The sequence below is a fragment of the Vipera ursinii genome, assembly GCF_947247035.1.
Source record: "Vipera ursinii genome assembly, chromosome: Z".
NCBI lineage: Eukaryota > Metazoa > Chordata > Lepidosauria > Squamata > Viperidae > Vipera > Vipera ursinii.
Genome location: NC_139517.1, coordinates 65,991,658 through 66,009,678, shown reverse-complemented (window position 1 = coordinate 66,009,678; position 18,021 = coordinate 65,991,658). Strand labels below are relative to the sequence as shown.

The window sequence follows — 18,021 nt, the reverse complement described above, 5'->3', positions numbered from 1 at the left end:
GCCTGGGAGAGTACAAAGGCCCTCTGATAGCTTTTAAACTTGACCCTTTGGTATCGCCAATCTGGGTTAAGTCCCGTCGTGTGCCTTTTGTGTTAAAGCACAAGATCAATGCAGAGCTGGATAAGATAGTCAGTCAGGGGGTATTACAGCCCATAGACAGTGGGGTGTGGAAGACCCCAATTGTAACGCCACTCAAGGCCAACTGTGTGGTGTGAATATGTACTGATTACAAGTGTACCATTAACCGGGCACTCCAACAGCACTCGTACCTCGTACCTGTTGTCAACCATATTTTGGCATCACTGCAAAGGGGCATTGTGTTCACTAAATTAGATTTGGCACAGGCCTATCAACAACTGCCAGTGGACAAGGAAACAGCAGCAGCCTAAATGATTGTAATGCACAGGGGGGCCTTTAAGGTCAAGCGCCTGCAATTCGGGGTTAGTGTAGCCCCAGGAATTTTTCAGGGAGTAATGGAGCATACGCTCAAGGGTATTCTGGGGGTCTGTCCCTACTTTGATGATGTGCTCTTCGCCAGAGAGTCCCCAGAGGTCCTGGTTGGGTGCCTTAGAGCCATTCTTCAGCGGTTCCTCACAACGGGCCTCAAACTGAGGAAGGATAAATGTAAGATTGGGGTCCCATTGACTGAATTCCTTGGGTTCCATATCGATGCCAGTGGCATCCACCTGGCAAAGTCAAAACTGAAAGCGATTCAGCAGGCCCCTAGTCCCAGGTCCAACGGAGAGCTCCAAGCCTTCTTGGGCCTCCTTAATTTTTATCACAACTTTCTCCCCAATAAGGCCACAGTGGCAGAGCCGTTACACTGGCTCTTAGACAAAAACACTTCTTGGAAGTGGATAAATGTTCAGGAGAAAAGTTTCAAGGCAGTAAAGTCTCTACTGTCCTCAAACTTAGTGTTCACGCACTTTAATGAAAACTTGCCAATTTGTATCCGCATGTAGGGGATATAGCTGTGGAAATGGCAGCAGACAAAACTTTAAGTCGGGTGTTGTCCTGGGATGGCTGGAAAATAGCCCAGGACCGGAGTTCCAAATCCATTTCCTGCATAGAAATGAGCTATCAGCTCATAAGGGGTGCATCCTTTGGGGCAGTAGGGTTATGGTTCCCAGTTCACTCAGGCCCAGAGTTCTCCAGTCTCTGCATGAAGGCCATCCAGGAATAGTCCGGATGAAAGTGTTGACAAGGAACTACCTAAGGTGGCCAGGGCTAGATAAGGCTATCAAGGCCCAAGTACACAGGTGTTACATATGTCAAAAATCCAGACTGGAGATGCTGCAGGCCCCTGTCCACCAATGGGAGGAGACTCATACACCGTGGTCTAGAATCCACATTGATTTCACTGGGCCCTTTCAGGGACAGCTATTTTTGATAGTGGTTGACAGCCACTCTTAATGGTTGGAAGTAATTCCCATTTCCACTATGACTACTGCTAGGACCATCCAGGTGCTTAGGAAACTTTTTGCTACACATGGGCTTCCAGACATCTTAGTCTCCAACGACAGAGCCCAGTTTCACTGCATCCGAATTTCAGGCCTTCCTATGGGCCAACCTCATAAGGCATGCCACATCAGCTCCCTTTCACCTCTAAATGAATGGGCAGGCAGAACACATGGTGCATACAGTGAAAGAATCCCTTAAACGCATTGTTTCAGGGGACTGGCACCACAGGCTGGCTGATTTCTTGCTATGCCAGCACACTACGCCATGTACAAGTACGGACAAAAGCCCAGCAGAGCTTCATTGGGGCAGAAGACTAATCACAAAACTGGACAGGCTGCACCCTGACTGCATTGCTGCAGACACCACACGCCCAAAGGCACCAAGGAGGATGCAAGTGCGTGATAAGCTATGGGCATGGGGCTTTGTGGGTGCCCGCTAAAATTCTCAAGGTTTCAGGATCCCTGAAACGAGGAGTCTTACAAGGTGGTCCTGGAAGGTGGGTGAGTCATTCACTGGCATATTGACCAGCTGCGGTGGCAGCTTGCAGAGCAGTCACTAACAGAGGACTCCCCAGAGGGTTAGCAACAAGGTCCACCAGTCAGCGGTCTAACAGAGCAGTTTGCACGTTCTGAAAACTCATTCAAACATTACAATGGGGACGTGGCCGTAGAAGTAACCCCCCCAGAAACTCAAAGTGTGTCCTCAGATGGGAAAGGACAGACTAAACTGTGTAGCAGCCCAGCTAACATTGCTACACAATTGGACTTTGGTTTGGGCCAACCGGGAATTGCCAGCCAAAGGGAGTCGAGTCACTTCAACTCAATGGAACCGACAAGTCCTGGTCTACCCAGTCTGGAAGGCAAGCAGGTAGACCGGGGACTCCCGGCAACCCCCAGGCGATCCAAATGGTCACGACAACCACCAAAATACCTCCAATAATATGTAAACAAATAATATATACTATCCAGGGGGAAGGGGTGTAATGTATTAGCTTGAATGCTGGGTTAATTTCACATGTATTTGTTAACTGCTACTCCTTATTGTATGTATGGGGTAACGGTTACTGTCTGGGCCAGACTGGCTGTCTACGAGGGCAGAGCCATAGGTTGAGGCAGGAAATGCCTCCTTCAAACCTATTGGCTGCCACTTAGTGGCCAACTGCATAAATAGCTGTGCAGCAGCTATTGCTTTGCTTCTGTTCCTGTTATCTTCTGAATAAACCAGTTCCTGTTTGAAACTATATCTCGCTTACTGCCTAAAGAACTGAATACGCAACAGAAATGGTGGACCACTTAGTTAGCTGCTGCAAGATGACTGCACAGACTACCTCTGTCTACAAACAATAGCATGACAAAGTAGCAACAGTGATGCACTGGAATATTTGCAAGAAATATAGTTTGCCTGTGAGGGACCACAATTTAATACTAAATAATAGAAAATGAAGCAACTCAACTCCTCTGAGACATAAGAATTCAGACAATAAGCACTTGCCACTCCAAAGTAAACACTGTCAATAAGAAAGACAAAAACAATCTGCATGGTGGATGTGGCAGTACCAGGAGACAGCAGAATAGAGCAGAAAGAACTGGAGATAATCACAAAATTTCCCAAATCACAAAAGACCTGCAAATAGAAATAGAATTATTGTGGCAAAAGAAAGTAAAGACAAAAATAATAGTAACAATCTCACACACCACTTGAATAACATCAGCATTGACAAAATCCGCATCAATCAATTACACAAGGCAGCTGTACTTGGAACAGCTTACAGCTTGTGACAATACCTCTAACACCATCAAACAACTTCTGCCTATCCCAATTTCTTGGAAAGGACTTGATAGATGAACAAAAATGGCAAATCCAGCCTAAATAAATGGCTGACAGTGCGACAACCATAATAATAATATGCTTACAGGCAATGAAATTCAGAGTAAGAATTTATTGGGGGGGTGTCTAATCTTCTATCTTGTTTTAATAAATTGCGCCCTCTGCTGGATTTTTGTTTAATTTCACTTGTTGAAAAAATATAAATTGCTAAAGTAGACAGTTTAAATTTGAGTTCACATTGCATGTATAGGGAGATTCTGACAAGATTTGCTGCAGAAGTTGCCACTGAATAAATCTTAGCATTCCTAAATCATCTTAGGCACATTATAAATTTAGATTCGTGTTTGGATCTTTTGCAACTTTTGATGACATTTAAAAGAACTTTATTCTCAATGGGCCATTAAATGAATGATTTGAAAGAGCATGCAGTGAATGATTTGAAAGCAAAAAAGTGAAGGGAAATATCTTAATTCATACTGATTTCAGCAGAAAAAATACATACAACTAACTAAGCCTTGATAGAGCCCATATTATTCTTTCATAAACATTTCTGTTTAACATTTTCAAATGTCAGAATTCTTAGACCAATAGCTGGCTTTAGAGATACAAAAAATATTCATATAGATGCATAAATTTTTAGTGACCAGTTTGGAATCCTCAAATCTCACAAGATGTCAGTGTGTCCATTTGAAATGTTATAGGATCAAAAAAAAGCAGTGCTAATATTTCATGAAATCTTAAACATGAATATTTATTTATTTATTATATTTGTATACCGCCCTTCTCCCGAAGTAGAATGAGAAACCTGGGTGATTTGTTAATTGTATGGTTAGGTTGTTGTTCAGTTGCTAAGTCATGTACAATTCTTCGCAATACGCCATAGTACACCAGGCTCCTCCACTGTCTCCCAGAGTTTGCCCAAATTAATGTTCAACTGTATGGTACATATTATTTATTTATTTTAAATTTATATGCTTCCTAAATAATAATAATAATAATAATAATAATAATAATAATAATAATAATAATAATAACAACCACAATAATAATAATAATAATAATAATAATAATAATAATAATAATAATAATAATAATAATAATAATAATAATAATAAAGTTGGAAGGGACCTTAGAGGTCATCTAGTCCAACCCCCTACTCAGGCAGGAAACCCTATACCATTTCAGACAAATGGCTGTCCAGTCTCTTCTTAAAAACTTCCAGTGTTGGAACATTCACCACTTCTGGAGGAAGGTTGTTCCACTGATTAATTATTCTAACTGTCGGAAAGTTTCTCTTTAGTTCTAGGTTGCTTCTCTCCTTGACTAGTTTCCATCTGTTGCTTCTTGTCCTGCCTTCAGGTGCTTTGGAGAATAGCTTGATTCCCTCTTCTCCATGGCAGCCCCCTGAGATATTGGAACACTGCTATCATGTCACCCCTCGCCCTTCTCTTCATTAAACTAGACATACCCAATTCCAGCAGCTGTTCCTTATGTTTTAGCCTCCAGTCCCCTAATCATCTTTGTTGCTCTTCTCTGTACTCTTTCTAGAGTCTCAACATCTTTTTTACATCATGGTGACCAAAACTGGATGCAGTATTCCAAGTGTGGCCTTACCAAGGCATTGTAAAGTGGTATTAATACTTCACGTTATCTTGATTCTATCCCTCTGTTAATGCAGCCTAGCACTGTGTTGGCTTTTTTGGCAGCTACAGCACACTGCTGGCTCATATTTAAGTGATTGTCCACTAAGACTCCGAGATCCCTCTCACAGTTACTAGTATTGAGCAAGGTACCACCTATACTATGCCTGTGCATTTGGTTTTTTCTGCCTAAATGTAGAACCTTACCTTTACTCTGTTGCAATTACTCTTGGCATAAAAAGATAAAAAAAATCATACAGAACTATTAAAATTATGAAACATTATATAATGACTAAAAACCAAGAAGATATGTGACATGCGGGTGGGGATCTTCTCTCTATCCCGTTAGCCATCTCCAGTATAGAGCAGCCTTATTGGAGCTCCAGGCCATATGGTAAGGCCAGATTTTAAGGCTCTTCTGGAATACCAGGAGTGTGGGGGTTAACCTCACCTCTAATAGGAGAATATTCTAAAGGTTGGGGGGCACAGGAGAAAAAGTTCTTCTCTTGACTCCACCTGCCAAAAACTTTTGGCAGATGGGATCCAGAATAGGCCTCTTCCATTGGAGCAAGTGGGACAGGTCACTTCTGCTGGGCAAGATAGCCTTGTACCTATTCCATAAAGGACTTTAAAGTAATAACTAACACCTTGAAATGGGCCTGGACCTGGACTGGTAACCAGTGCAGCTTGCACAATAGTGATGTTACATGTGCCAGCCCAGAAGCCTCCAGAACTATCTTCACTGTTGCATTCTGTACCAGTTGTACATTCCAAGTACTCTTCAAGGAAAGCCCATGAAAAACGTATTACAGTTATCCAACAAGAGATGACCAGAATATAAGTATCTGCACACAGGGTCTCACAATCCAGGAAAGAGTGCAACTGGCACACAAGAAGTTGGGCAAAGGCTGTAAAAATACACATACACACATGCACATTATGCATATACCTGTACTGGGAATCAGCTCTAATATTTTTTAGAGCCAGTCTGATTTAGAAATTAAGACACCAAGCTGGAAAGCAGAAGACCATGAGTTTAAGTACTGCTCTAGTCAACTGGGTGACCTTGGGTCAGTCACTCTCTCTCAGTCCAACTCACCTCATGGGGTTGTGATTGGACGAAAAATAGGAGAAATATGCATTGAGTATGTTCGCACTTTGAGTTATTTGTAAAAATAATAAAGGTGGGATACTAATATATATACATACGTACGTACGTACGTACATACGTACATACTGTACATACATACATAAATACATACATACATACATACATACATACCATGAACAATCATTCAGAGTCCTTGAACAAGAGATTAGGAACTACTGGCATAATGGATTTCCTTCTATAGTGAAACTTCAATATTCATTTTTGTTTGCAATGGAACAGCAGTGAACCAAAGCTAGATTAGCTATCAGCCTTGATTTGTATTTTTGCTTTATATATTTCATGCAACCACATGGATTTTAATTAGTCTAATTATAGAAGGGAAAAAGTTTCCAAGAATGTATAGGAAGTGAAATCTCTTGGCTATATCAAATGTATATCATCCAGTTTAAGTTACATGCAGCTGAAGGTTACTGAAGGTTATCAATATTTCTTTTTTCTTCTTTTGCTTGAACCTTTGAAGAATGATTAATTTAAAGTGAAGACTGAAGTGACAGTGGCTTTTTTAAAATATTACAACTTAAGCTATATGTCCTTGAACTGCTTCTTCAGGCATTAAGGATGAGCATTATATCTACCTGATGTGCAGGAGCAACCTTATAGTTATCTGTCTCTGGCTTTATATCTCTTTCAGGCAAGAGTCACATCAGGTCTTCTAAAAATGTAACAAATACTGTGCACAAACAGCAGAACTGCCACAAGTGGATTATCATAGTAGTAGAATGTCCCTTCTCGTACCGCCTATTTCTTAACTAAGTCCCACTCCAGGTGTGTCTTCCTGAGGCAAGGTGGCAAGATGCTGTTCGGGAAAGAGACACTGGTACTTCCAACTTCAGAGTGCATTCTCACCAAACAACGTTGGTGCTATATTATGGCTTTTTAGGAACTCAGTGAAACTATTTTTATTTTCCTAGGAAGTTAATATTAATATGTTGATGTTGTATGTGCATGTGTATGTGGAATAGAGGCTAAGCAGTTTTCTGCTGTTCTTTATTACAATCTATTTTAATATTTTAAATCTATTTTAAAATTTAATTTTTAATCACCTTTTAGACTTTTTTAAAAAATAACATTTTAATGTGTTACATATATCACCCTGAAAGACTTTATTTTGAATTTTGGTAGTATTCACAATTTTAAAGCAAAAAATAAATGGCAGAAAAATAGTGACAGAATTTATGTAGATCAATATGAAACAACCAAAGGTGATAATACTATCACACCATATAAATTTTTTTGAATTTTTGAATGTCAGCCTTCCCAGGTAGAACAGACCAGATAAACAAGGATAAACCCAGGAAACACAACCAGATAAACTAATTCTACTTCATGGAAAGACTACATTAAAAGAATCTTGCAAAACTGAGTACGAATCTCTTGTCATCACTTTTAGAGCTGGAGAAGTTATAGAGGTTCTTTTCTGGGTGTCTTTGCCTGCTCATTACGCAGCTGTGGGTTCTACCCTCTCTTCTGTAATCATCCTCTAGCCACTATCCTTCCCTCCTCTTCTCCCAATGCCATTCCTACATACCATTACACTGAGACAAATAAAGAAAATTATTGGAATTTTAAAGCTATATAATGCAGAAAAATAAGCTCTTGGAATATTGTATGGCTCTGTCCTTGGAAGCATGTTCTTAGACTGAAGAGATGCACTGCAAAGACAATGTCACCATCAACAAGAGCCAGTTAATGGACTCAGATTATGTAACTAAATGACAATATTTATAAATTTAACCTATTCTCTATTAGTTTCTCCAATCTAGTTTGGCTTAGGTTCATTTGGATGAGTTAGCATACTATTGTGAATTCATTTTTTTCACAATGCAATAATCTATGTAGCTGATGTTTTTCTCAAGCAATAAATTCATCACAGTTCATTTGTTTGTTCTTCTGTTAAACAAGTAGCAGTGACTCAACAGTGACTCATTAGTAATACTGCATTCTGACTTTGAAAATTATGAACAGAATTGCTTTCAGTTAAAGGATTCTCACACAATTCCTCATTATAATCTTAGAATGATTTAGTGCTTAATATAAACTGCAACAGCAAGCATTTGAAGTCAGTGTAATGATGTTGTTGGACTGAAAAATAATTCAGAACAGTATGGAAACTTCTTTTCATTGCAGTTTAGTTGGTTAGGTTTATATCCTGATTTTATCCTCTAGTAGCTCAAGGCTGCATTCATAACATTCTCCTTTTCTAACTTTTCACAATGTCCATTTGAATAAGTTGGAATGAAAGAGAGTGACTGGTTTAACCTGTCCCACAGAGGTTTCATGAATGAATTGAAGCTAGATGTCCTTGATCCTGTTCTAATATCTTAATTGCAACACAAAAGACTGCAATTTCTCTTCTGTGCACCAGATTACTGGGGATCTGATGTTCATGATAATTCATCATCTGAACTGCCTATGATAAAGTGCTGCTGCCACTGTGCCTATAATAAAACTCTTCTTCTAGTGAATTGATAATATAAAATACAAATAGGAGATCAAAGAAAGAGAGTAGTCTATAGCAGGCCCCAGGCCATGGCTCACTATCATGGTCTCAGTGGTGGGATTCAGCCAGTTCACACCAGTTCGGTAGAACCTGTAGCTAAATTTTGCTGAGTTCGGAGAACCGGCTTAATGCACAGTGCTTCCAGTTTAGTTTAGTTTAGGCCTTGGAGGTCTGGAGAAGGCCTCCCAAGCCTCGAACAGCCTGCTGGAAGTGCATGGATGCCACTTCCAGAACTCCATTCTAGGCCTCAGAGGCCTGGAGGCCTTCCAAGCCTAGAATGGCACACCAGAAGTCAAATGCATGCCACTTCTGGAAGTCCATTCCAGGCCTTGGAGGCCCTGGCCTGCATCCAATAAGAGAATCAGTTGTTCAGGTATTTGAATCCCACCATTGCATGGTCAATTTGCAACTAGGCCGCACAAGCAGCGGGCTGCCACACTCACATATGCGCAATTCGACATGCAAGTGGTACTGGCACACGTGCACATGTGCACACAGCTCAGCTCGTGAAAGTTGAGCTGCACGTACATTTGCATGTGTGCCAGCCTGCCACTCACATGGCTCAGTTCCCCTCTCCCTCCCTGCCCAACCACCAAGCCACAAAGGTTGAAAACCACTGGTGTATAGATCCTAGCAATAGAAAAGAAATGAAAACAGCAAGATATGGAATACAATAGGATAACTCAGGTCCTCTGAGTTCCTAGGAAGAGAGTCAGGATCCCTAACTAAAAATATTGTGTTTCTTGGAAAACAATATCAAAATTTATATTTCTTTCAAGTCTGATTCATTTACTATCCTTTACTGCTTTCTTGTCTTGTTTCTTCACCATAAGATTTGTAGTTTAGTAAACTACATTAATATATTAATTATTGCACTATACTATCTATTCAGTAAATGAGCCTGTTATGTCAGTAGATAGTTGCAAACATGTAAATAGCAGGTTGCAAAGAAGGTTCTTTGAAGCGGGAGATTCTGGTGCAACTATTGGTTAAAGTTGTAAAGAAGCGGGAAAATAGTGACTGATGATTGGATACAGTTTAAACAGTTCTAGTATAAAAGCCTGAAACATTTGACAGTTGTCAGTTGACTTATGTGTATTGAATAAACTCTTTCCGTTGTGAACCACTCTGAGTCATTGTCTACCTGAACCAAACAACTGGCGACGAAGGTGGGATAGACGGAGGACCAGAGAAGGTTCAGCAGAACAGCTGCGCGTAGGCGGCAAATTTGAAAAGAAGTCACAGTCAACCACAAGCGGCCGCGGCGGAATCAACAATCCTCCGAATGGCGCAAATCGGGTCCGTGAAAGAATTCGACCCAAACTTCCCAGAGGACTGGGAAGAATATGTTGGACAGGTCGAAGGGTTCCTGCTTGTTAACGGGATAACAGATGACCAAAAAAAGGCGGCAGCTTTACTGACCATATGCGGCACACCGGTGTATCGGATCGCTGTAGGACTTTGTCAACCACAGCCGGTCTCAAGCGTTCCATATGCCGATCTGTTAGCCAAATTAAAAATGCATTTCACGCCAAGGAGATCAGAACTCTTTTGGCATCGCATTTTCGAAAAAAGAAATCAGAGACCGGGCGAATCGATCCAAAGATTCGTTGCTGCAGTCAGAGAAGCCGCAGTACGATGCAAATATGACAACTTGGAAATAAGGATCCGGGACCGAGTGGTACTAGGCTTGCGAGATGAGCAACTACAAAATAGAATTATCGCCAAGCCCACCGGCGATTTGCAAGAAGTACTGGACGAACTCTTGACTTATGAATCCACCGGGTATCGCGACCCCCCCCCACAATAGCATGGCTGCGTCTGCCGAAATTAATCAAGAAGGCCTTGTGGACTGCGGGGAGGTGGACCAGCAATGGGAAGCTGACATCGCCGAAGTCACCAGACGGCTTGGAAAAATGGCAGCAAAACCATCCCGAAGCGACGGCCCTGAACCAAACCGCCGATTCCAAACCACAACACCGCAATGACAAGCAACCGCAACCCAACGACAACTGAGAGACACTGCAACGAGACCGCGCGACAACGACAACCGATGTGGCAGCTGCGGGGGCAATCATCCCCGTGCAACTTGCAGATTCCGTACCGCCAGATGCAGATTGTGTGGGAAGACCGGCCACATTCAAGCCATTTGCAGGGGTCGTGCACGCGACAATCGCTTACATGAAGTCGACGTTTGGCCCGAAGGTAAGGTAACCCCTTACTATAGTGGCAAAGAGACCCCTAGACCGAGGGCTAAATTCCCGAACCGCGGGGAGGTGGCGCGAGTCAATCATACTAGGAAGGGAAAAATTAACAATTTTCCGGGTGAAAAATTAAAAATTATAGTCCAATTGCAAGGGATTCCTTACAAAATGGAAATAGATTCTGGGGCCTCAGTGTCCATAATATCTAGTGAAACCCTTAAAAAAATTGAACAAAAAAGTGGCAGAAAGATTCCACTTAGTTCAACCAAAATCCAATTGACCGACTTCCAAAAAACCCCAATAAAAATTAAAGGGAAAATTACCCTTAGTGTTAAATATAAGGGGTTTAAGGGAGCATTAGATTTAATAGTTACTGAAGGCCATAGAACTAGTTTAATAGGCCTTAACTGGTTCCCTGCCCTGGGAATTTGGATAGGGGGAATAAACACAGTTATTAAAAATAAGACCCTCGAATCAGTCTGCGATGAATTCACAGACGTATTCGATGGGTCTTTAGGTAAATACAAAGGGCCCCCAATTAAATTTAATTTAGATCCGTCGGTTAAACCCATCAGGCTTAAGGCCCGAAGGGTGCCTTTTGCCCTTAAGCAAAAAATCGAGGCTGAGCTCGATAAGCTTGTAGGCCAAGGCGTCCTAGAACCAGTCGAGGGTGGTTTGTGGGAAATGCCGATCGTCACACCCCTTAAACCTAATGGGGATGTGAGGATCTGCGCTGACTACAAAGCCACCCTGAACCTTGGAATGAAAAAACACGCTTACCCGGTCCCGACGGTGAAGCAGGTCCTCGCCACGATACAGGATGGCGCCATATTTGCCAAGTTAGACTTGGCGCAGGCGTATTTGCAATTAACTGTTTCTGAAGAGGCTGCTGAAGCTCAGACTATAGTTACCCACAAGGGGGCATTCCGAGTTCACAGACTGCAATTTGGTATTGCAGCAGCTCCAGGCATCTTCCAAGAAGTGATGGAGAGGACCTTAAAGGGCATACCTGGTGTATGCCCTTATTTTGATGATGTTCTTATAGCTGGAAGAAATGAAGAAATATTAGCTGAGCGTCTGGAACAGGTATTGGAAAGGTTTAGGAGGGCTGGACTAAAATTAAAAAAGGAGAAATGCTGTATTGGGGTTAAATCCACTGAATTTTTAGGATTTAGGATAGACAAAAATGGAATTCATCCTACCCCTGATAAAATCAAGGCAATTAAATTGGCACCAGAACCAAAAAACAAGGCTGAATTACAAGCCTTCCTTGGATTAGTTAATTTTTACCACACATTCGTGCCACACAAAGCTGCTATAGCAGAACCTCTACATAGACTTTTAGATAAAAAAACCCCGTGGCAGTGGCTTGACAAACATAGAGTCAGTTTCCAAACATTAAAAAATATTCTTTCTAGCCAATCAACAGTAACCCATTTTATTGAAAATAAACCAATTTATTTAGCATGCGATGCTTCACCTTATGGTGTGGGGGCTGTTATCAGCCACTTGGACAGTCATGGTATTCAAATTATTCCAGGACGCTTACTAAAGCAGAGCGGAATTATGCACAGATCGATAGGGAAGCATTAGCAATCGTGGCAGGAGTAAAAAAGTTCCATGATTACCTTTATGGTAGGAACTTTACCATACTCACTGACCATAAACCATTATTGGGACTGTTTACCACTGATAAACAGACACCCCAAATAATGTCGCCCAGGATGCTGAGGTGGTCAATTTTCCTCTCAGCATATTCATTTTCCCTTCAACACAGACCTGGCAAGGAAATGGGACATGCAGATGCCCTTAGCAGACTGCCATTAAACAACACTGAGGAAGACCCTGCTCCTGTGGGACAAATTATGTCTTTACAGGACATTGCTGAATGCCCCTTAACTGCTAAAAAGATAGCTGAGGCCACCAATAAAGACAATATCCTAAAAAGAATCATGGCCTGGGTCCTTAGTGGGTGGCTAAGTACTAACCCGGATGCCAAGTACGTTCCATATTTTAGAAGGAAGGATGAACTATCATCCCATTTGGGATGTATTCTCTGGGGCAACCGTGTTGTCATTCCTGAAATCCACAGATCTACAATTTTATTAGAGTTACATGAGGGCCACCCTGGAATAGTACGTATGAAGGCATTGGCTAGAAGTCACTTATGGTGGCCTGGACTTGACAAGGACATAGAAGAATGTGTTTCTGGATGTTATTTGTGTCAGCGTTCTAGACCTGAGCTGCAACACACACATACTCATAAGTGGGAATTGGCCAGGAATCCTTGGTCTAGGATTCATATTGATTTTGCTGGACCCTTCCAAGGGTTAACCTTTCTAGTAGTGGTGGACAGTTTCTCTAGATGGCTAGAGGTAATACCTGTCAGTTCAATGACTTCAGGTAAAACAATACAAGTCTTAACGGGCCTCTTTGCCACTCATGGGTTACCTGATGTAATTGTGTCAGATAATGGGCCCCAATTCACCTCTGTTGAATTCCAGGATTTCCTCAGGGCCAACTCGATTAGACACGCAACATCAGCACCCTTCCACCCGTCCACCAACGGCTTGGCTGAACGCAACGTGAGAACCACCAAAGATGCATTAAAGAGAATCATCCGTGGCGATTGGCACCAAAGACTGGCAGAATTCTTGCTGACCCAACATACGACCCCTTGCACGGCTACCGGAAAAAGCCTGGCAGAGATGAGGTGGGGGAAAAGGCTAACCACCAAACTGGACAGGTTACATCCTGACAGACTACCATCAAGTGCTGAACCGGACATTCCCAACAGATCATTCAAAATTGGAGATCTAGTCTGGGCCAGGAATTATGCACAGGGGGACAAATGGGTCCCAGGGGTGGTCACTGATATAATGGGGCCTTTGTCTTACACTATTGAGGGGGAAGGGAATAGGGTAAGCAAAAGACATATAGATCAGCTAAGGAAGAGAACTATTGGTAGCATGCCAGTTGAGGAGGATCAAAGTATACACGGGGGGAACATTGCATCACGGCTTAATTATAACAACCTGCCAGTTAGTGGGGAAGCAGAAATTCAAACCAGTGCGTCCACAGCTAACCAACAACACAGTCAAATTGACTGGGAGCTGCCCCCTTTGAGCAGGCCCGCATTAGCTGAACATCAACATCAAACACAACAACAGTCACAACTTGTTAGCAGAGAAGCATCTGAGCCAACAATTCTAGAGTCCGGATCCACCAGTGTAAGCCAACCAAGCAGACAATATGATAGCGATGACTTAGGTATTCAAAGCAGTAGATATCCATCAAGGGTCCATAGGCCACCCAAATACTTAAGAGACTATGTCAATAAATAACAACAACTGGGGGGTAAGGGGTGTTATGTCAGTAGATAGTTGCAAACATGTAAATAGCAGGTTGCAAAGAAGGTTCTTTGAAGCGGGAGATTCTGGTGCAACTATTGGTTAAAGTTGTAAAGAAGCGGGAAAATAGTGACTGATGATTGGATACAGTTTAAACAGTTCTAGTATAAAAGCCTGAAACATTTGACAGTTGTCAGTTGACTTATGTGTATTGAATAAACTCTTTCCGTTGTGAACCACTCTGAGTCATTGTCTACCTGAACCAAACAGAGCCTTAGTGCTTTTAGAAGAAAACAGCTTGAAAAGGCAACAATAAATGTGCTAAATTATATACAGTTGGCACAAACAGTTTAGAGAAGTCATAAAATATGAGAAGTCAAAAATCCTGATCTCACTTATTTGGCAAAAGATTTGTTGAATTCTCATGATTTATAGTATGGCACTGTTGAACTAGTGAGATTTACTACTTCAAAAAGCCTGGCTACAGTACTATTTAATTATGCTATGATTAAGACTCAGATTTATGATTTCAAAGTTTACCCAAAAGGAAATAACTATAATCAAAATCAAGTTATGTAATTTTGTGGAAACTTTAGAAATTGTAACATATATTAAGAATGTACAAAGTCAAATAAGAGAGAGGGGGGAAGGGGAGGGAGAGAAAGGGGGGGAAGACAAAGAGAGAAAGAGTTCTTGCTGGAATGATCTTGCAGAATTTAGTATTAATACTTTGTTATGTTAGTGTAAGGTTTTCCACTTAGCCTCACAATTGTCCCAGCATTACTCAGGAATTTAAGAGCCAAAAGAAACTTCTGAGCTGAGGTTTATTTTGATCAAAACAGAGAGGGGTTGCCCAATTCCTCTTCATGGCTGGTAAAGGAATAAAGGCAACAACCAGGAAAGATGTCTTCCACCTTTTATACATTTCCAGAACAAAAAGATCAGGTCTTTGTACCAGGCATAAGATAGCACCAAAAAACAATTCCAAGATAATGACTCATACACAACAACCCAGGCTCCATCCATAATTCCTTTCCCTCTCCCCTTACCATGCTCTTTTCATGTATACCAGGGGGCAGAAAATGCCTCCAAATCTCAAGCCAAAACAGAAGCAAAAGCAGTAGGACTGTTCTTCTAGCCCTGGGGGAGCTTTGTCCATGTCAATTGTCCCTTTCCTCTGTCTCTGGATACTCCCACTCAAATGTAAAGTAGTCTTGACACTCAGGGGCCAAAGGTATACAGAAGAAAGCATCCTTTAAGTCAAATTACAGTATGCCATCGTTGTTTTTGGCTGAGAGTGGTGAGTAAAGTATAAGGATTTGCCACCACAGGATGCAAGGATTCGCTAATTGGCTTCTCTTAAGTTGTGAACCAATCTCCAAGACCCATCAGGCTTGGGAACTGGGAAGATTGGAGTGGACCAGGGAGACTGAGTGGCTCATAAAATCCCATTCTTTAAAAAGGCTTGGATGAACCCATGGATGCCAATTCGGAGGCCCATAAGGAAAGAGATTGGGCCCCTAGGTGAAGATCAGCTCAGTGAGGGACAGCATAATGAGCAAATCCTGGGATTCCATGAGACCAAACCTCAGGGGAAATGTAATCCGGAAAAGAAGCAGGAGGTGCACTAGCATCAAATAACAAATATAAGCTTGCAAAGCTGGAAAATCCAAAGTAATACCCTGGGGTTGACAAGTGATTGTTGTCCCCAGCAAATATCTGCCCAGCAAATTAATAGGGCATTGGGGTAAAACCAGAAATGAATGTTGAACTTTGAGTCCTTGGCTTGGAGTCACACACAAAGGGATGGCGCAGGGAGCCATTTCAGTTTGCCCACTGACACCAACAATAGGAGTGGTCTGAGAACTCAAACAGTCTTTAGGAGCATGCTGCAAGACACTGTAAGTTGCTCCAGTATCTACAAGAAAAACCTCTTTCCTCCCCACTACCTGCAACTCTAAGAGAGGTTTGGGGGAGGAAACGAGACCTCTGGAGCCACATCAGTATTGGGAGGGATAGCCATCATTAGCAAACATCTGCATTTTAGCAGGTTCCCTGCTATTGGATGGAAATCCTCCCCGTCCCCTCCAGGACAATTGGCCTCGTCCCTGTCCATGGCCCTGATTCTTTGGACATATATTTTCCACTGACCTTGTTCTTTGCAAAAGGCACACTGGTCTCACTGGAGGGTAGCCTGGTGAGGCTGGAGAGTGACGGCCAAAAGTTGGGCATGCTTCTTCATATTGTCTTCCTCATTCCCCTCTGCAGCCTCCTCCCTCTGGACATAAACTCCGAAAGCAGTTTGTATTAAGAGTTCAAAAGTTTGGGCACTGGGTGAAGCACGTTTTTGCAATTTGCGCCGAATATCAGGGGCACTTTGTGGTTCACTGGCTGGGCTATCAGGATCAATGTCTGTATAACAACAAAATCCATCTTTTAATCAGTTGATAAAATCAGTAAGGCTCTCTTGTGCTGTCTGGAAAATCTGATTCACTCTATAATAATTATCACTCTTGGGGACCCCAGTTCTAATGCCATGGAGAATGGCTTTGTGAAAATTCAGTAAGGCACCATATCCTCCATCAGTGTTAATATAACATTCAAAACTTGGAAAAACCAACTTCAGGTGCTGGGCACTGTTCAATGTCTCTTTGACCATCAATGGTGGCTTCCTTCCATCCCTTAGTATATTCCTCCAAGGCTTTTTTCAAAACCTGATGTTTGTCCTCATCCCCCAACAATCCAGATAACAAAGTGTCTATATCAGGGACCGTTGGCTTCTGGGTGGCAAAAATCCTTTGAAATAAATCAACGTACTGCTGGGGGGATTCTTTAAATGGTAGCAAGTTAGTGTTCCAGTTAAAAAGGTCATGGTGGTGAATGGGGTGTGAACCAGGACCATTTTTCCACTCGCTGCTGGCACCTGTCACAGCGGGCATATTTTCTTCTCCTCCAAGTGATTTTGTTTAGCATAGACTTTGCCCTGTCTCATGTGAGAAGGGCTTTGAATCCACACAGCAGATGACGATCCCTCATCAAGATCTTCATCTTCAGACATAGAGATAAGGGAGGCTGTGGGGGAATCAGCAGATGAACTCAGGGACAGAGAAGATACAGAAGGGGCTGTGGAGAAAGCAGCAGCTGAACTCAGGGGTGGAGCTTCAGATGCAGCAGGAGCAGTTGGGATCACATAAGGCAGTGGGTAATTTTCAGGTTCAGGACAAGTTTGAATTGCTTTCTTTTGAAACTGAGTGGACCAGGCAGACCAAAATCAAAACCTCTGGAGGGACTAACAGGCCACGTTGTTTTAAAATGTCCTGTCGAATACTCAAATTAAAGAAAAAGCCTGCATATAATTCTTCATCCATCCGCCTTTGTATAGCAAGAACATCTGTAAGCTTATTAATAATTTTCAAGTTCACAGACTCTTTCCTTGGCCAAGGCTGTTGCCCCATACAATAAGTTGGCCACACATCAACACAAAGCACCACCAGACATTGTCTGACAGGGTGAAACTTAACAGCCACTTGAGGTTTCAAGACATCCCAATTTTTCAAAACACATTGATTTAATTTGTTTCTTTAAATTACTCTGACAATTTTCTATTTTTTTATTTCAAGATAGTTTCTCAGCTTCCTCCCTTTTCAAGTAATGAATTTGGAATTTTGTTTTTATTTGTTTGTTTGGAGGACTAGTCAGAGAGATCAGCCTACTATCTTATTTCAGAATTACCAAAACCTCTCCAAAAAAAATACATTCCAATTTAATTACTTTCTTTAAATCACTCGATCCTGTATTAGAAGACAGTTGCTCGGCTACCTCTTTTCTTACATTTAATCATTTATTTTTTATTTCTTATCTATAGAGG

General features: G+C 41.9%; 1 long non-coding RNA gene across 1 annotated transcript in view; it reads right to left on the bottom strand.

The window, feature by feature from the left end:
• Positions 1-16,566, bottom strand: part of LOC310649678 — a 31,757-nt gene extending 15,191 nt beyond the window's left edge. Inside the window, exon 1 of the long non-coding RNA XR_014494285.1 lies at positions 16,305-16,566. This is a non-coding gene — a long non-coding RNA (uncharacterized lncRNA). The remainder of the gene's footprint in view (positions 1-16,304) is intronic.
• Positions 16,567-18,021: the final 1,455 nt, after the last annotated feature.